Consider the following 22531-nt stretch of genomic DNA (forward strand, 5'->3'; position numbering starts at 1 on the left):
TAGAATCTTATATCAAAACTTAATCGGTAAAGAAGCTTTTAATCCAACTTTATGCTAAGGGATTCTGGTGACCTTGATTCATATACAAATATTTTCCCACACTAAAAAAAATTGACATTAACACCTTAGCATGATTTAAGAATCACCCATTACAACCTTATACACAATGAAGAATGATGCGGGTCTTAATTCAGATATTTTTGAGGTGTTACAGTATTCCCCTTGGGATCATTCGACCTCGAATGAAGGTTAAACTGAACATGGGAGGGAAAAGAGTTACTATTACTATCTCTCTTAATTTTTGAGCTTGCCTACTATCATAGGTGGAAATTATTCATATTATATTAAGAGTTTGGAAACTGGACTAGAGAAAAAAATCACAAATGATATGGGTTTGAAGATAGTCACGTTTTATCTAAAGCTATTTGACATGAAACAAGGATATCTGGGCTCAAAGTAAGAATAGGACTACTATACCTTAAGCGATACGACATATAGCTTTCAAGCTTAGCAACACTTGCCACCATGCTCTTCAGGAAACTACTCATGATCACCATCACTATCACAAGTGAGAAATAATCATCGAAAGAGCTTAGCGCGAAAGATCATAAGTACGATTCATTTGAGAAATCAGTTATAAGAATATGCATGACATAACATTATTTTGCTAGACATTGAGTGTAAATCATGAATTTATGAAAATAAGCATATTATGAGACACGGGTGCTTATACTCATATCATGAGGTTGATATTCATAACTTTATTGAGTAAGATTGAGATCAATCGGCTAAGTCTTTACCCCTCATCCTGGGAATTGAGCATAGATGTGAATTTGTCTGAAGTGTATGAATATAGGTCATGAACGTCATTCTAATATTAGAGGCATCAACATGATGTTGTAATGACTAAACTTTAAGACATACGCTATATTATGAATGGATTGATATATCACTATAACTCATTCTAAACATATAAATATATGATTCTTAACACTGACTTGGTTTCTCACCTTATCATTTCCCCTTTAGGTCTGAAGTCGATATTATAAAGCTATGAATTTATTCCATCTTCTCTAAACTAATCTATATTTTCTTTACTCTAATACTTGGGAGATGCTAATCTCATGGCTACTGAACCTTTCATATGCAAGCAAAAAGGTTCTTTCTAGAGCTTTCTTTCTGAGATGCTTCTCTTAACTTCTTCCCGTTTCTATAAAAGTCTTTCAATATTACTCACATTAGCTTATAATGCCGCTTACTAACTCTTAATAGTCTGACTTTGCCTTCTTATCTCACTAATACATTCCTTCTGGGTTTATATCAACTTAATTTGAGGAACTTGAACTATATTTAAGAGGCTCATCATTAACTATGTATGATTCCTTCAACCAAAGTCTTAAGGGTAATAAGGAATGTTTATATCAGCCTACTCTACATTGGTAGCTCAAATATACTATCTAGGCACACATGAAAAATGATAAACTTAATTAGAACCTCGTCTGACTACATATGATCTAGGGTGTGCCTCTTAACACTCTTGTTAATATAATGACTTTGCCACACTTCATTGCTCTCCTCTAAGGGTCATAAAACGACACTTGTGAAACTCACATTTATTGCAAAGTAACACCTTAATTCCTCACCTACTTTAAGTAAAACCTGCCAAATCAAATCTTAAAACTAACATCACCACCCTCATGTTTCCATCCTTTTTACCACGACTCTCAGCTCAAATTCAAGCTTAGTGCCAACTACTAAGCACAAATATCTATATAATTGCTTACATACTATACTAACTTACAACAAATTAAAGAAAACTTGCCCGCTAAGACATCATGACACATAGTCAATTTTTATCTCTCATTCTACATACTTACAGTTTACCGTCATATTCTATTTCACATCTTAAGTACTATATACCCATTCACTATATGTTATTTCCTAATCAGTTGTATAACCCTCTGAATATCATGAGGCTCTCCATTTGAAAATCATAAGCCTACGTTAGATCTATCACCTCATGAATACTCTAATCTTCTATTCAACACATATATTTGGTCTTCATTACTACAACGACACATCATCTTAAACTATACCCTAACTCATCCTAACTAGTAACTATTTTTCTACCTTCTATCATGAAATCCACAAATTATTACTTCTTAGCCTACATAAGGGAAAATTCACCTCATTAATGACTTATTGGGCACATGAATATAACTACACACTTTACTTAATAACTATCCCCATTTCTTATAATATTACACTTCCAAAAGCATTTTCTAACTCTGGCACTTCTTCTACTACTAGCTCATAATATCGCAAATCACACTATCTTTCAGGTGACAATACTACCCAAGCATTCTAAAGCATTCTTTCATTATAAAGGGCATCTGAAACAAGGTTTAGAGAAGGGAATATGAGAGCACATCTTGTTTTTAGCTCGTACACATGACTCATATGAATAAGGGTGCATTCTTTCAAATCAATACACTTAAGCACATTGATGGGCTTCTCTCAAGTCCTTCTGCAGTCCCTTCACTTTATGAAGACTTTATCTGAGAGTAACTCATCGATATGGATCTGGGCTTTGTTATTTCAACCACCTTGAGTATTAGGGGTAGTCGAATGAATTTGAGAAATGCAAAAGTCTGAATAAGTTCCTTATGACACAATTTTATTGCACGATCTATTGTATGAAAGAAGGGGAAATCTTCTTAAATGTCTGTAGTCCTTCATTTATAGAAGTGGGCCCCTCACAAACATAAATAAAGTCCCACTGAAATGACTTCATAGACACCCTAGGAAACTTTAATTATGTGCTCTGATATTAAGTTTGTCATGACCTGAGCCTACACCTTGGACTTTGCCGGCACTTGAGAACCATTGATTGTCCCCAAGCGAACCGTCATCCTGGCTAACTACAAGCGCAGGACTAACTAAAGCATATACAAGCATCTAATAGAAAGAAACGTTTATCAACAATTCAATGAATTTCAAACTCTCTAAATATAATGAGTATAAAACATAAATTTTAAATAAAACATCTAAAACTGAAAGACTCTTCAAAATTGTCTATCTATGAAGCCTCTATTGTATAAAAGTGAGTGTCAAGAAAAGACCCACGACACCTTAAAATGCTACTACTAACAACTCGTAAAAATACGAGTTGTCTGAAAGCAAAGGGGCCTCACTCAAAAGTTGACGAGAAGATGAAGTGATCTCAATGGAACTCATGTTTAGGGATATCCTAAGTACCTGAATCTGCATCATAAAAGATCATGTTCGAATGAAATTAGTACATTGAATGTACGAGTATGTAATGTAGATGAATAACAAATAAATGAAGCCTAAAGGTAACTCAATTAAAATATAGTATAAATCACGATAAAAAATCATTTAAACTCTTACTGTAAGGATGCAATAACAGCAACTACTGAACTGAAGTATATATATAAATGTAAGTTTTACTTTACATTACATTACTTTACTAAAGTTTATCTAAGCAACAACCATCACTATGAGTCTCATAACGATACAACATCTCGCCTATGCTACCAAAACTGTCTTATACCTTGTAGGGGTATAGAAAAAATTCAACTCATCGATCTACTATAAAGATCAGCTCAAAGACAGTAAAGAGTCGCCTGAAAGTCAGTACGATCCTAACCCATGTTGGCTACATCGTTTATGGGGAATGTGAGTTTTCTGAACTCTTCCCTATAACAGTGCTCAATACTACTCTCAATATATATATATATATATATAACTCAATGCTCAAGTAAAAGTACTCTCTGGTTGAGATAGGTTCTCAAAAGGGCCTCTTTAAGAGGTAACTGATCTGTATTAAATCTGTCTGAAACTCTAAGATGTTTTTAAAAAGTATAAAATCTATACTTGAGTCTTTAAGACTATTTTTCGACCTTGTTAAAGTCCGGAACATTGTAGAAGAACATGGAGAAACATATTCATCATAATTTTATATTTTTTAAAAAACTTTTCCATTCAATTATTGTTTTGTTTATTGTTCATGAATTTTTTTTATGTGTAGTGGAATAATGAGAGACTAAAATTCCATATTCTAGGCTTATGGACATTGTATGAATGTATTGTTTTGGGAAAATTTTCAAAACAACAATATTTTAGCATCTAATAGGACCTCTTGTCAACACTTTCAATATTTATTTAAAATGTCAATATTTTGGTTTGTTATAAGGATGACTTTAGTACTTATTTAATTTGAAAGAATAGAAATCTTTAACAACGGAATGGAGAAAATAATGGGAGAAGATATTTCAAAAAAGGTAAACATGCTTAAATCTCTAATCAGTTACTACTAGAGTCCTACGACGTGTCATCTCTCTCTTCTTCATTCAAACATCCTTTCACCATTCTTCTAAAAAAATTCACTATCCATTTTTGAATAACTCCATTCAAATTGAAGTGGAGTTTTCGTTGATTTGCATCAGTTTTATTTGGATAAGAAACTGTTGAATTAATCAATTGATATTTCGAATTGAATTCCATCGATTTCTTTTAAAGTTCAAAATTATCAGTGAAAATCAAAAAATTGCTAGGTATTTTTTAAGTTTCGATTATTGTTTCTTTTTTGGATAAAAGTAGTTGGATCTGTGTATGTATTTGATATTTGTATCTTAAGTTTGATTTTAATACAAAATTAATATGAATACAAAATTTTACTATAAAAATACTTTTTGTGAATGAAATGAATTTGTGTTTGGCTGTTTATTTTTAGATTTTCAAGAAAATTTTGTATCCATTATAGGAATTGATATGGATAAATGGCCATGCTATTATTTTTTAGCCGGTTGTTTTGAATACGACAACTTAAAATACAAAATCTAATACACATGAAATTATAGGATGAATTGAATACATAAATAAACTATACTTTGGTATTGATTGGATCCATTATAGGTTTTCTGTATGAGCAAAAGTTTATGCTTTTATTTTTAGCTGGTTCTTTGGAATATTAAATATTTTAGGATGCAATCAGTAAATAAGAATACAATTTGGGAAAAGACAAACATAATACAATTTAATAGCATACTAATACACAAAACAATTATACAGTCTAAGAACACAAAACAATTATACACTTTGGAAAAAGACCAAAAGAATACAATTTAATAACATACTAATACACAAAATAAGAATACAATCTGGAAAAAAAAAAGATAAAAAGAATACAATCTAAGAACATACTAATACACAAAACAATAATACAATATGGAAAAGGACAAAAAGAATACAATCTAAGAACATATTAATACACAAAACAATATACAATCTGGAAAAGGATATATAATAATGACATATATATTAAACAACTACATATTGAAGCTAATATAATTCTTCTTTTGGATACTACTAATTTGGGATACATAATAGATCTAGTAGAATACAATCTTCTTTATCACTAACCCAGGATATATAATGTAGCTAAAAACAAAAATATATTAAACTAATCTTGGTCCATAAGAGTTCAAATTCATTGTTGGTCCCTCTCTGATGCAGAGTTTTGCATATCCATTTTCTTTTTTCGATTCTTGTTCACCAAACTCAAATCCAAATCTGTATTCACTTGTGCATTAGTAACCCTATAAGCAAAATTCGAAATTATTAAATATGAATGTATAAAAACTCAATCAATATATGATGTATGAATGCCAATGTAGATTACTACAATCTACTAAATCTCAAATATGAAAACAAAATCACAAAAAAATTGAACAATAGAGTTTAAAAGATGAAAAATCTGCAATACATAAGAAAGGGAAATCTCACAAAATACTTGGCGAATATAAAAACAAACGCACAAAAAACGAACAATATTTTTTAAAAAATGGAAAATCCAAAATACAAAATACTTGGTGAATTTGAAAACAAAATCACAAGAAATCTTACAAAATACTAGTTCACTTCGAATTTACCTTTATCAATGAGTGAAAGAAAATCTTTTGAATCAATTGTGAGATTTCTTGAACAAAGTGTAGGAAATTTGAATAGTTGATTTTCTTGAACAAAGAAAGAAGATAACAATGGTGAAAAAGAAAAGAGAGAGAAAGGAGTGATTTGGGGGTAACACCTAGAAAGAGGGGTAAGTGGGTAATGAGGGTATTTTTTATTTTATTTTTACCGGATAGGGAGTAAAAATTGGTCCAATGTAGAGAGAAATAAAAGGAAAGGAAATTAGTTATATTAGAATACAATTTATTTTCTAAAATATTGACATTTTTAATAATTATTTTAAAGTGTAATTATTTTTAATAATTATGTTAGGAATTGTGACTAGTTTGCTAATTTTCCTATTTTGAATATATAATTATTTAGCTGATTTTGTATCACACTTTTTTGTTCTTTTAATCTTATATACGACTATATTGTCGGTTTACGATCCATAAAGTAAATGGATAATTACTAGTGGATTAGGACATGAGAAAACTAGGAATAGACATTAGTTAAGGGGAAAATGATTCATCAAAGGATGGATTAGCGGCTTAGATTAAAACATATCATGTTTGTTTTGCTTGCATCAAATACAAAATGATGCACAAATGCATTTAGACCGATTTATCATATCTCTCCTCCATAATGTAAGTGTGAGGCTAATATGTATAAGTAATTATATTTCTCAACAGATCATGATCATATTTTCAATCTTAAGATTCAATATTTTAGTAAATATTATAATCATGCTTAATAATTTTAATTGGAAAATGTGAAAATACACTAGCGTCATAACAAAAGGTACACTTCGTCTTGATAATATCGGTAAGTTTACTTCTCAAGATTTGAACAATTATTATTTATTCACTGAAATTAATAATTGAACATTCTGTTGTTTATGTTCACACACAAAATGGTCTAACATAATCTTTGATAAAACGTCTCCAATTGATAATTAGACCATTGGTCATGAGGACAAAATTGTTTGTTTCACTATGTGGGCATATTATTTTACATGCAACAACACTTGTGCTCATCAGACCAATCACTTATCATGAATTTTTTTCATTATAATTGACTCTTGGTCAAGAGAGTCTCATCTTAGAATTTTTGTATCACGATCCAACCCACCGGGCCGTGCGGGCACCCACTCTAACACCTAAGTAGGAGAACCCTCATACCACAAAGGTTAAAAACATGCGGAAATTAATGAAAGACTGATATAAATAGAGAAAAAAATTCTTTACAAAGGGAAATCTTTTCAGAATGACTAGCTAAGACTTGTAATGAATTCAACAACCCCCCAAGGACCTAGTGTAAACAGGTACAAGAGCTACTAAGAATACAACTGGACAATAAAATAAAAGACACAGCTCTCACCATGCGGAAGGAAGAATAGAAGCTGCTGGAAATTTTTCTTCGTCTTCACCTAATGAAACGTCACCAATCCTGCATCCAGACTATGTCAAAAGACATAGCAAGAGTAGTATCAGTACAAAACACACGTACTTGTAGGCATCATCAATCAACCCGACGCCCACCACATAACATAAGAAATCAACTAGTAAGATCATGAAATTAATCACTCGCTTCTCCACCTTCACTTTCTCTCTTGGAACACCTTCAATACACACTAGCACCCTGATTACTAACCCCCTTACCAAAATTTGGATCATAGCTTAACCATTCTAAAAGCACGCAGAATATACCCAAGTACTACCACCGCCAATTTCAACTACTCGCTCACGTCGTACCCTTGCTTCTTTGTCACCTTACCATCATAGTCGCGTGATGCCCTAATTCAACCTTCTTACTGCTAATCCGGTCTCTTTCCCTCAAGATGAAATCTATCCAGTGATTCCTTCGTATACATTATCTCTACTCTCACCCTTACAACCCACGAACCACTAGCTATAAATCGACATAACATGTGTTTACTAAGTACAACATATACAACCAACACAACGCTACACTCAAGAGCGTATATCTAGCCTATACAATATTACCAACGAACACCGAACAACCCACATTTTATATCACATACTTCACAATACGCAGTTATCACAAGTAGTTGGTCCTCTCATGGAACCCAAACTCAAATTGTTAGTGCACCGGAACGTGGTACCCGATCCCATAGTTATGCCAAAATGTGGCAATCCGATCCCATATGTTATGCCGGAACGTGGCAATCCGATCGAAGTTAGTATGCCGGAACGTGGCAATCCGATCCAAGTTAGTATCTCGGAACGTGGCAATCCGATCCATCACATCACAATCACAAACACAAGTACATCATCAAGATCATGCATTTAAGAGTGATTCATGGCATATAATTATTCGTCTATCTCAGTTACAACAAGTGTGATTCAACAATGCAACATTCGCATACATACATGCATCATAATGAAGCCATAACAAGAATACATCACACAATCATAGAATCACAACCATCACCTACCATGGATATTCATTCCCCACCTCATACAACCCTAGTTTGACCATACTCAGCCCTAATCCATCGTCTAAGGCTTCTTTCTAAAGTTTAAATCATAACTCAATCGGTGCACGAATTCTACCCACAACCTACCATTGATTTACATATATTACGCAGTAAGCACAAATTTATAACTACTCAATTGTAAAACCTAGCCTACCTGGGCGCCAAGCAGTTGCATGGAATTTTTTTTACTTCAATTTAAGCTTTCCGGGCTTCGCGACGGTAGATTTGTCCAAGAATTCGCAAGATTTCACCATCCCCACGCTAAAAATCTCCCTCTCCTCCATTCCCAAGCTTAGAGCAGCTTTTCTAGGGTTTCTAGGGTAGTTTACGACTTATTTAAGAATTTTAGGAAGATGGAGAAAATAGGATTTCTCGTAATTACGTTCTGCCTTGCTCATCCCACTCTGGCGGCAGCTTACCCCGTTGTGGCACCGCCGCCCTAGCGGCATCTGGCCCGCTCTAGCGGGACAGTGGCCCAGACTTTTCGCGGATTTTTATCCTTCCTAAATAACGACAGTTCGGGTCGTTACATTTTGAATATGTAGTATATGTTTTATTTACTACAGTACATCGCAGAAAGATGGGTCCCCAAAGAAGGTTGGAATATATGTTGGGTATGAATCTCATTCTATTATAAAATATTTGAAATCTAGGACGGGAGATTTACTTACGACAAGATTTGTTGATTGTTATTTTAATGAATCAATATACCCAACATTAGAAGGGGAAACATAAGCAGTTGAAAAATGATGCAGATTGAAATTTATTGTCGCTACGATCCTCAAACAATTCACTGTGAGCAAGAAATTCAAAAGATAATTTATTTATAAACATTTGCAAATCAACTATTTGATGCATTTACTAACCTTTTACTGGTTACTAAATCACATATCCTAGTTGTAAATACTTAAGTTTGAGTTAATTTTACTACCGGACAAATCATTAAGACAAATTAGTGTATACCTTGTTTAAAACGTGTAGATCAATTGATTCCAATAATAAAAAAATATTTAAAAAGAAAAGGAACAAATGATCATAATATGGAGACATATTTCTCATGAAGAACCTCGACAGATAAAAAATTATGAGACCCCTGAGGAGTGAGGAGTTTCAAGTACCTAGAAATAATGAGATTGACGAAATCTCAATAAGAGTTGCCTTAATGATTAAAAGGTCAAATTAAAATAATATTTTTTCTATAATACTATTTTTCAAAATAGTTTAAAAAGATTAAGTATTTGAAATCAAATTCTAACGATGAATGTAGATACAGATGATTTGTAAAAAGAAAAAAAAAATCAAACAAAATTGAATATATTTAAAAAATTTAAAGTTTTTCGACTAATAGTTTGAACACTTGAAGGTGTCAAATAATGTGTATAAATGAACTTCCGTGCGAAAATACAGTGAAAATATTAAAATTGTAAGATATAAAAATAGGATTTGTGGTACAATTTTTTTTTTGCAAATGCCTGACAATTGTTATGAGGAAATATATTCACCTATGTTAGATGCAATTACCTTTGAGTAACTAATAAATTCTATAGTTCATGAAAAGCTTGAAACATCTAATTAACATTGTCACAATCTATTTATATGGTTCACTGAATCACAATATTCTCAAATGATAATTATAACTTTTTTCCTATATATTATTGGTGATTTATTTAAATTATTTGATAAAATTATTGAAAGTATAATTTTCATTAATTTTCTTAGTAATAATATTATAAAATTAAAGATACCTGAGATATACGTTTTGTAAATCCATGAAATTTACACCCGTGTTTCGAAATTACATCTTGCATTACACGGTATAAAATGTCTCGCCTCACACCCTTACTTATTAAAGCAAACCAAATTATTCAACAATTATAAAGTTAAACTAAACTTATTCATTAATGGGACCGAGTTAAATGAAAATTTTAAGTAATGGGAATAACAATAGATACTAATCCATATTTTTCGATTTTTTGAAGTCAAGTTATAAAAGGACAACAATTATATGGACCCCATATTATAAAGGATACAAATTGGTAAAGCCAAAGGCAGTAGATGTTCACATTGTAAGAGGACAAAAATTAAAAGGATTTAAATGATGGTTAGGTGGGTGTACTAGGCAGATATGACTATGGCAGATGCATTCTCCAACTTGTGCATTAATTCTGAAAGCTGCCTGTGTTTTCTTTTCAGAAAAATAGACGCACACAATCTTGATTTTATTAGAAAACTTCTTAGGAAATCACTTTCTTGATTTAATTACAAGACTTTTAGGAAATCACTTTCTTATTGTAGAGGGCACTTTGTTCCAATCACAATACATTTATTTGAATCAATGTATTTGTATGTCCTCCTCATTAATATTTTTGGAATTAAGATAATGACTTGAAACCATATAGTTTTGAAAGGTCCCACCAAGCATTGTCCCATTGGGTGGATCTATTTTCAATATGACTAATTTTGCATATATAATGATCTTCAAACGATCATCTTTCTTGAAGTGTAATTTCTCCGGAGCGTGTCTCGAAAAGTCAGTTATATGCCTAAATTATTGTAACAAAATACTTCAATTAATATTTTCAGGGAGTTTAAGAGTTCAATTGGCAAAATCATATGCATAAGAATCAGTGTCGGAGCTAGAAATTTTATTAAGGGTGTCCAAGAATAATGGTGTGTGACTGTCAAAATAAAATAAACAAAACATTGTGATATTTGGGGTTCGAACCCGAAACTTCTTCATTCAAATGGACATTCATTACTACTGCACCAAAAGGCATAAAACAACCCAATTATGGATGGGATATATATCAAAACAATTAATAGATAACAAAATAGGAATGACAGAAACACCAGGATGTATAGAAAGAACACTTATGTCACACCCCAAATCCGTATGTGATGGCACGTGTCCATTTCCCACCGGACACGTCAGCCTAACCCAGCCACAACGATAGAGAAGTAGAAATACGAGAATAAAAGATAATAAATAAGCGGAACACTTTAATTAAGACTCAACACTACCCAGAATTTGGTTGTCACATGTACAAACCTCTAAATACAGAATTCGAATAAAAATATACAAGTCTCGGAGTATGGTTCTCGAATAGAACAAAACTGAAAGTAAAGATAACTCAAGGGCACATCTGGAATGAACCGCTACCTCTTGAGTATGTCCCGAAGCTCAATCTGCTAAAGAAAATACTAAGCCGAATCTGAGAGAGCTGTCAACCTACACAATTGTGTAGAAGCAAGGGTGAGTACCGAAAACCACAGGTACTCGTAAGTAACTCTAAACTAAGCAAAACTAGCAGCTACAAACAACTCCTTTGAATCCCAACCGAACCACCGAAACTTCAATCTAGCAGCAAACCAACCAATCTATACTAAACAGATCATATTCAACAGCCAGAACCAACAGTATATCCTCATCAACCTCAAATCAACAAATAAGAGCAAGTAGATCATATTCCACATAAGAAGGGTAAACCGATACAATCCACACATCACAGACAAAGATAAGGCAAATGCGATGCAAAATGCAATAATGATGTCATGTAGTCGTGATGCATGTCTGTCCTATGATACATATCTGTTGACGTAATCAGTCCGCGCTGAATACTCAAATCAGAACCCATGGGGGCCACACATGGACCATGTATCCCCGCCGGAACCAGATCCCATCGGCATCCAAATCGCTAGTCGGAGCTAGTCCATCTCATATATCTCTAGCCGGAGCTAGTCTCAACTGTGTCTCATATCCATCCATCCTCATATCAGTGTCTCAGAACTCATGCAATAGATAGTTCACACATGGGATGAATAATGAATATGCACATGTCATCAATCACAATCATATCACGATCACATCATAATATTACATATCATCTGTCTCAATCACAACCATATCACGATCACATCATAGTATTACACATCACATGTCTCAATCACAACCATATCACAGCCACATCATAATATTACACATCACATGTCTCAATCACAACCATATCACGGCCACATCATAATATTACACATCACCTGTCTTACTCACAACCATATCACGACCACATCATAGTATTACACATCATCTGTCTCAACATAAATGTTTGTATCAATCATAGCCTACTCATGCTCTTCTATCCCCTCAATATCAGTTATCACATGACTTATTCAACAAATTCAAGTCACATATAACACATTTAGCTCGTTTTATTCCCCATCTTTCATTTACAACAATTTCAATCAACAAATAAAACCCATCCTCAATCCCCATTACTCCCCAACACAATTAGGAAAGTAGTCATGCGTAGTCTAAGAGTTTTACAAAGTTTGGAAGCCACTTGCCTTAAAACGAACTCCAAAAGTTACTTGACTTGAGCCTTTCCTTTCCGAGTATAATCCGGATCACGATAATCTATTCAAACAATTATTCACAATCACAATTCGAGTCCAATGACACCAAAATCAAGAAATTTAGGGAAAAAGGGCAAAACGGTCCAAAAGTCTCATACCGGAAAACGATACCCAAATCTGGAAATTTTTGATGTAAAATGATCCTTAAAGTATTTGGAAGCTAATGGTGAAAACCAATTTGAAAACGGAGTTGAAATCAATTCACAAACTCAATTTGAAGGAAAATCCACGTTCTTGAAGAAGCCTAAAATATTCGGATCCGAAACCCCGACTCGAAAATGAAATATCTCTTGAAAAACATCTTACCCATGCTTAGATAAGTTCAAATATGAAATTTCATCAAAAACGGAGTTAAGATCGACCTTGAAATTCTCAATTTATCAAACTTTAACTTTACCGGGAAAGTCCAAATTGTACGCGGTTAATATGATGAAAATAATCGATGAATCAATAATTTTATGTTAAAATCAGTTTACCCATAACATAAGGATCGTAAATATACCTTTTTCATCAAAAAGGGAGTCCAAATCGATAAAACCCCAATTTTTCCCAAGAGATTTACGGATAGGAAAAAAAACCAGATAAAGAAATTATGAGAAAATGTCGAATTGAAGATTGAATACTAACCCTCATATTAATTCAAGAAGAAACCCGTAAGAATCACTCCATTCCGATCTCTAGAACTCCCGATATGCTCAAAATACCAAATGAACACAGTCTGAGATTTTTATAACAGTACATGGCTGTTATGCACCAGAAAAACAGCAGTTAATCTTTCACTAAAAAGGCCGTAATTTCCTCATACGATAGTGAAATGACCCGATTCTTTTTTGTAAATGTCTTAAATAATGATACGGACCTGCTCGTTCAATCGGAGCTCAATTTCATGCTCGTTTGCCCAGTCAAATATCATTTCTACTCGGTAAACAATTATTTCTTATTTGCGATAAAAGTCCAATCTCGGGTTAGCGAAAATGCACCAAAATTTGCAGATAAGTCCTATAATTCATGCTCAAAATTTCAGAACCTTCGGAATAATTTTTCGACCTTTAAAACTAATAATGAACCCTTTAGTTGCCACAATTTGCTGAAATAGTGTCAAAGCATCCAAGAAGCTTAAAAGCTCACCCAAAACTCATTTGGCACTTTCCGAACACAAACCAAATATGCTACTAGCTTGAAAATGACATTTCGGACTCAATGAAATCGTCGGAATTTGAATTCGAGGTCTCCTTGACCCGGTATCCGATAAGGCGTCAAGAAACTAACTTTAGGCTCAAAAACTCGAAACGCACTCGGGGCCTCTAAAATTCAACCAAGACTCATTCTAGACTTAGAATCATCCCCTGAATCCAACGGTGCCTTCGAAATTCCATTTCGAGCACTGAACCTCGTTTGTTGACCAAAGTCAACTCTTGATCAAAATTTCACAATTTTTGCAACTTAGGACCTCAAATCTTCATTTTAACTCCACATTCGACTCCGTAAATTCCCATAGACGTGTTTCGACATTCTAAAACTGTTGGAATCGACGGAAATCAGATTCGAGTCTCGAAACTCCAAATGACTCGAAATAGCACTTTTAACCTAACTTTAACTCTTAAAAACTCAACTTTCCAAAAACTCAATTTTTCATCAATTTTCCTTCAAACCAACTTTGAAAATACAACAATTAGGACTCGGGGCAACTATCAGGAGGGGTAAAACGGTAATTTTATGAAAATTTCCAAAAATGACCTTTAGGGTCATTACAACTTATAGGAACAGTAAAATTATGGCTACAAAATTTATCAGACGAAAGTTTATAAACTTTAAGAAGTAATAAAAAATTTGATGGTGAAATAGCTACTACAACTATGGAAATATTATATAAATACAAAGTAGCTATAAGAAACGAATTTAGTAGTATGACAACAGAAGTAGAAGAACAAAATAAAGAAAACATCGTAAACCGAAATCTAATACAAAATTAGAAATATGTAACATGTGTTATATAGACTAATATACATGTGCATTTAGAGAATACTATTATAAAGGAACATATATACTACAAGAAAAAAGGCATTTCCCAACAATTAATTTTGTTGCTATATATAGAATGTTGTTGCAAAAAGTACTTTTGGCAACAATATAAAAGTTGTTGCATGTTGTTGCAATAAACGCTGATGCGAAAAGTTTTTGCAACAACAAAATATATTGATGCCAAAAACTAACTTATTGCAACCAAAATAATTGTTGCCTTACATTTATATAGTTGTGGCTTATAAAAATTTTCGCAAAAAAATTTAGTGTTGCGACAAATTAACTTTTTTACCAACAATATTAGTTGTTGTAAAAAATTGACAAAAAATTAGTTAGGAATGCTTTTAGCAACAATAATTTTTATTGCAATAAAGCTCACATATTTATTATATACCTTTAGCAACAATTTGTGAGTCGTGGCTACATACATAATACACATTTTCTTTTTAGAAATTTTATACAAATATTTTCTGCACTTTAGCAACAATTTGTGAATTGCTGCTATATACACAATACACTTTTCTTTTAGAAAACTTTCACAAATATTTAGATTAAGAATTATATAAATTTGCAAAGGTCAATATAAGATTGATATTCCAAAGAACTAAATATTTCTACATATGTTTGTACTTGTAAGAAAAAATAATAAGCAAGTCATTAATTATATTCTAATCCTACTAGTTATAACTTTTGAATAGTCCGATCTTCCAATAGTACTTGTATTGAAGCAGTGGCTCAATTATGCATGTTTATCCTGCAAATAAAAGATAAATATAATTATAATTTTACAAAGTAAGTTATAAAATACACAAATATAAATCTAAAAAGTAGAGATATTCAGATGAATGCACTCACAAATACACCCACACACTTTAATTATCTCTTAATAAATCTCCTTACTCTCCTGATAAATTGCCTTATTTCATTTGAAAATGACCAAAATCAGAGACACTCTTTAAATTATGTACAAAAGAGAGACTGAGATGTTCCAGATTTGATAAAGGATCATCAAACTTTGTGGATTATTAAAGCTGTTTTGAGACTTTCTTTTCCACAACTGGATGTAGATTTGAGTTGGCTCAAACTTTGCGATGTTATTGAACTCCTCAAACCTGTCCCTCTTTGGAAACAAGTCCACTGGATCAAACCAGTCATAGGTATGAATAAGTTAAATACAAATGAAAGTTTCATTCATTCAACTGGAAAGGCAGGCATTGGGGGAATTCTTAGAGATGAAGAAGGAGACATCATTTTTGCTTTACTCTATACCTGTTCAGAGTAATAGCAACAATATGGCAGAAGCGTTGGCCGCTAAATTTGTCTTAGACCGGTGCATTCAACATGGAGTACATAATATTTATTTGGAATTGGACTCAATGTTGATCACTAATCTCATAAAGCAAGGTCACTCTAGTAATATCTTTCTGAAGCCTATTATAGATGACATCAATGAGATGGTGAAGGATGCAAATATTGAAGTGTCTCACTGTTATAGAGATATTTAGGCAGCATACCTCACTTGATTTCTTCTTTTCCAGCTTTACAATTTTTTCCTCAAGTGATGATTTTTCACTCAAAAGCCTATTTTTTGTTTCTTCTGCGGTACGCAACATAGAACGAGCTTTCAGCTCTTCATGGATCTTTTCAAAGACCTGCAATTAGTGAAGTCGCATGAGTGAAATCTGGACAAGTTCACATGTTAGTCTACGTATTTGGACTTGAAAAGTATACAGAGATTAACTTGAGGTCTCATTATTTTTTGAATTAAATAAATTAATGTTAACATTTGTACATAAGCTGTCATGCACCCCTACTCATTTGGATTGAGCACAGCTGTTGAAATGTACATAACATCTTGAAAGAGAAAAGCTACTAATACAAATAAAAGGTTTATCCACTCTGATTGTGCACACAAACAGATGCAAGAAAAGCAACTCTGTCCACAATTTCCTTAGTCTAATTCTTGGATATCGTCATCAATCCCAACCCCGTTGTAAGCTTACTAACCCATATAATATTGACCATAGCGAGATACATTCCACAAACAGCATATTGTGGTGAACTAAGGAATCTAGTTGTGTTCTATTAAGTACAGTTGAGACTTGAGATGAAGGATTAAAGGTTCCTGATGTGAAAGATTGGCTAAAGTAATTTTTTGGTGAAGTGAAAGATTGGCTAAAGTATTGATGTACAGTACATGTTATTGGTAAAAAGAAACATGTGTAAATAGATACACTAGAAATAAGAAACAACATTGCTGAATGCTCACAGGAATATTGATTTTTTCATGAAGGGCATTCCCTACCTTGTGCTGTCAGATAATACAACATGATGCCAATGTGATCCAATATTTCTTGAAGGAGAAGAAGGATCTACACTATGCAATTGCAAATGAATTTGGAGGTTTTCACCTAGACTACACATGACACTGCACTTGTAGATGATTGGATGAAGTGTGTAATAATCTTTTCTCTGTAAAACTAGTGTACCTGATTATTTGCATCAGCCAACTCTTTCGGAATAGTTTTCTTTGAACCCTGAGAACTCAACTTTGGAAGCCGCATTTCTAAGCTTCGCTTCTCTGTTAGGGCAACCTATAAATTAAGAATGGAGTAATAAAATGAATGATTGTCCCGTTAATAAATCAAATTTAATCACATTTAAAAAATACCTTAAGCTCTGCATCTTTTTCATTGCACAACGAACTGAATTTATCACAATCATAAATAGCCATTTCTAAGTTTTGCTTCTCAAAAGTCAAGATATCTTTCAAGTTATCCAATTCTTTTTGCATTTGTGATTCTTGGTTTTGCTTTCCATGTAATTCTTCCTGCAACTAAAATACGTTGATTACATATTGTGTTTGTCTGTTGTAACTAAAATGATAGATTAATATGCATAGAGATACAACTAACAGAAGGAGATGAAAAATCTACTCAAAGAATAATATAGCAAGTCATCTATGTTAACATAAAAGAATAATCTCTATTTTCATCTAATTACCAGTAACATATACTTGTAAATAAAAACCAAATTTCAGTAACATATACTATCTTCATCTAATTACCAGATGTGATGCTTCAACAAACTTACAACATATGTTCTGTAATTAAATAGCAATACCCGACAATAGCGCTAGTTCAACATGTAATAATAGTAGTAATGTCTATCAGATGTTTTCAATAGAAGAAAATACAAAATCCCTTATATATGTAGGTTACACGAATTACTAGCCCAAACAAAAGTTGTACTAATACCTACCAAATACTCCTAGTAGTGACCTTTACTAAAAAGTGAATTAATTTTAAAACATTTACTTACCCAATTGTTATTCATTAGACTTGCAAAACTCATCTCATTTGAACTAGTTGAAGTTGTAATGATATTGAAAATTGAAGCAGGAAGGCCATTCTGTTAAATATGGCACAAATAAATAACTTAGTATTTCGATAAAAGAAGAATAGAACGAGGAAAAGGGGAAGATGTATAGTGAGAGTGAAAAAAATTTAAGTTGTAATGTAGCATCTACTAATTTAGCGATGTATACTATAAACAAATACCTTGGGATTCTGCAAATGAGATACTAGCGCCATCATGTTCTCTTTTAACAATTTTTGGTCATGCACTAAACGAACTTCCATTACTTCTCAGTTTTTTCGCTCCTCTTCAAGTTGATTCTTAACTTCCATTAGCTTGCTTTCTACACTCTCTCGCTTACGGCGTTCTTCTTCTGCTTCCTTTTGTTGTGCTTGAAGTTGTTCTTGAATTTCATTTCTAGATATTCTACTTGCTGACTTAATTTCAGATCCTTGACCAAGAATGTACTTTGATTTTTCTCCCATTATTTGCACAAATGCAGCATTAATAATAGGATCCACATCGGTATAGTACCTTCTTCAATTTCTTGAATTTTTTCAGCAACAACATCTTTCACTTTATCCTACAGAAAAAGGTTATACTAGCTTTAACTCTCCATATTTATTCAAATAAACTCATTCTATGAATAAAGGTAAAAAAAATATGTACATTCACTTCAGCAGAAGCATTAGTAACCCATTGCCCATTTGGCTTCATGTGTGTTATTTCCCAAAGTTTTTGAAAATTCGGCTCTTTTCCAATGGTTGTGTCCCTCTATCAAAACAAGTGAAATTATGTTATTGTTGAAATTGTAACAATAATCGATCAAAAGAAAGACATATATCTCACCACTTCATAAGACACTGCTTGAAAAGTTTTTCTGCCGCAAATATGATTCACTTCTTGTTTTGCCTTGTTATTTTTGTTTCTTTCACTCATTTTCTGCATTGATTTTGAGTGTGGAAATTTATTATGATCTATGTATATAATAAGTCAAAAAAGAAAACAGACAATATAAAAGGTTAAATTTGTCACTTTTAAATACCTTAAAATCATCAGAGCTGAAGTAGTCTACCAAGAATTTCCATTCAGCTTCATTAACATCTGTTGGTATGTTTTGCAGACTCTCCTCTTTTGTAGCAAATTTCTTGAAATGGTCATGATGTCTACTTCGACGATATCGATACAAATTTTTTGCTGTTTGAAGAATGGTATCCCAATTGTGTTGTATGTCCGGAAGCTGAAAGGTGTCCTGCAATCAAAATAGTCTAAATAATTAGGCTAAATAAAATGTGTCTTAGTTCCCAACCCCACTGTAGTTCTCAAAAGTTAAACATCTGCTATATCAAATTTCTCGCTCAAATCTTTTCATAAATAAGTTAACATAGTGCATTTGAAGGACTGAAACAATTATTTTCAAATAAAGATTAGAGTTGATCAGATAAGACAACCTTATACAATAGTTTCTTAATTTTATATCATACTTAACAATAGACATATAACATAAGCTATAAGCCCTTTGATTCTCCTTGATCATTGTTTGGGTTCAGCACATACTAGAACAACATTAGTGGAATGACCCTCGAGGCTATTTTGGTGTTTTGGCATGCTTTTGCTGTTTTACCCCTTCCCGTAGTTCATTTATAGCTTTTATATGGTGTTGGGCTGTATGGCATGCTTTTTGAAGTGTAGAAACAGATTCACTAGTCTTACAGAGAACTCTATGGCAGGCTTGTCTATAATTCATTTTCAGAACTACACAATCAGAACAAGAGAATTATGGACTTAGACAAGAATCAGTACTCTAACCTTCGTATTAAAACAACGCAGATTGGGGGAGGCAGGGCGGAAAATGGAGGGACAACAGTAATAGCCACTGTGCTACAGAAGGAGTAATGCAAGTTTGTGTAGAAACAGATTCACTAGTGTTGCTCAAAATTCTTACCGAAGAGTGGGAAGTACCATGGCACATTGCGGTAATAGTGGAAGATATAAATTGACTATCTCAAACGGTTCAGGTTCAGATACAACATAGTTATAGAGAAGGAAATAGTTTGGCTGACTGCATAGCCAACCTAGCTTTTGACAATCTAGGCATGCTTTTAGGTATCTTGGAGTCCTTTTCTCTACCAGAAGATTAACAATTCTACAATGCAAACCATTTGTCAACAAAATCACAGCTAAAATAACCACATGGATGGCTTAGAGCCTATCATATGATGGGATTTAATCCAACTTATCAAAGTTGGATTGTCTGGTGTATATATTTATTGGGAAAACAACTAGAAACTGATCAGATACTAGAAAGAAAGAAAAACTACATCGACGGAAACGATAGTTGAACTTCTTCGACGAGATAAAAGAGACAGAGAACTACATTACCAGAAATATCATTACTGAACATTTATCATTTCAACAACAACAACAAAAATATACAGAGAGCTAGAAAACTAGAAACACTATTGTGGGCCATTTACCATTTCAACAAAATAAAACAGCAGAGAGCTATGATAATAAGAAACACAACTAATGATTTAGGCATTGTCTATCCATCAACTGCTAGCTTCAACTTTCAATTTCAAGTTAAATGAATAACACAAAGTCTTGTTAATGGTTATCATTTAGAAAATGATCAGATGCTAGAAAAAAAAAGAAAAATCACTTGGATGGATCAGTTGTTGCACATTAGAATGCATAAGAAGGCCAAGTACTGACCATTTACCAATTCAACAGAGTCAGAGAATAGTGATAATAAAAAATACAATCATAATGCAAAAGAAAGCCAAATAGCTGAACTTCTTCGACAAGATAAAAGAGACAGAGAACTAGATAATCAGAAATATCATTACTAACCATTCACTATCTCAACCAAAAAAAAAAAAGACAAAGAACAAAGTACCTTACCAGCATATAAGCAACAATCCTATTCTTTGCCAGATCAGGAACTCCTTTCCAATTCTTGACATCATGTCTAGCATTATGGAGAACTTTCACTGAGAGCTCAGTAATAAAATCTTTAGCTCCAGGACCTACCGCAACTGTTCGATCTTGTGGGATAATCACCTTCAACTTTCCATTGTCATCTTCCTTACGTTTCTTTTGGGTTGAAAGCCCTGTTGTCTTTCCTCTTCCCTTTCTCTTTTTCTCTTTAACAATACATAAAGATATTAAAATATATATAAATAAAACATATACTATCTAGAGATTTTGAAGAGATACAATTTATCAAATGGATAAACTTACCTGGAGGTGGGATTGGACTTACATCGGCAGTTTCACTATCATTAGAAATATGCATATTTTTCATCATGATTGGCTGCAACCTCAAAAACAATAAACGCAGTAAAATCCTAGTACATGATTAGCTGCAACATACTATAATATTATATAAATAAAGACTAGTCAAAAGTACAAATCATGAAAGTACGTAAAAGATAGCAATTGACAAACAAAAGCAAAGCCAAAATGATAACGTAATAAAATAATGTTTAAAAATTGAGAGAAACAAGTAAAGCTTCTAAGCAAAAAGATAAAGAAATATGGGAAAAGTAGATAATAGAAATTAACTATTTCGGTAAGGTGCAAAACAAAACTTCTACGGACAAACTGATTCAAATTTAATCTTGATGACAAGTTGAAAATCAAAACCAATCATCATCCTCAACTTCATCATATTCACTAGTATCTTCATCTGTTGCAGAATCACTTAAGTCATCTACATTTTCATGATCAGGCTCATCTATTACTACTAAGTCGACTTCTTCCTCGTTATTGATAGAAGGTGCTTCAACACTAACTCCATCAATATCTTCTCTTTCTATTCTGATGTTATTATTCTCCAACTCCATTTCTTGATTTGTTTCTCCTCTTTCAACTAAGTCAATTAGTTGATATGGTTCCATTTCATCTTTTTGTTCGGGAAGATCATTCAAATTTCGTGGTCTTACCCTTATCACTGAATGCCATTTTTCACTTTGACCATGTTTCACATAATACACTGATTGAGCCTGTGAGCCTAGAATGAATGGATCACTTGTGTAATGAAGTCGTGTTATATCTACACAGACAAATCCATATTCATCTTTTTTGTAACCTCTACTTTGACTACGACCTTGAGGAGGAACTTCAAACCAGTCACATTGAAATAATATAACTGATTTGTTGTTCATATATTGGATCTCTAAAATTCTTCTTATCCTTCCAAAATAGTCAACATTTCCTGTATGTTCATCACTCTTCACAACCACACCACTGTTTTGAGTTTTCAAACCT

At 32.9% G+C, this 22531-nt stretch overlaps 1 pseudogene; it reads right to left on the reverse strand.

Annotated features, from left to right (window-relative positions):
- Positions 1-16526: 16526 nt before the first annotated feature.
- Positions 16527-22071, reverse strand: LOC125871016 (uncharacterized; annotated as a pseudogene).
- Positions 22072-22531: the final 460 nt, after the last annotated feature.

The sequence above is a fragment of the Solanum stenotomum genome, chromosome 7, assembly GCF_019186545.1.
Source record: "Solanum stenotomum isolate F172 chromosome 7, ASM1918654v1, whole genome shotgun sequence".
NCBI lineage: Eukaryota > Viridiplantae > Streptophyta > Magnoliopsida > Solanales > Solanaceae > Solanum > Solanum stenotomum.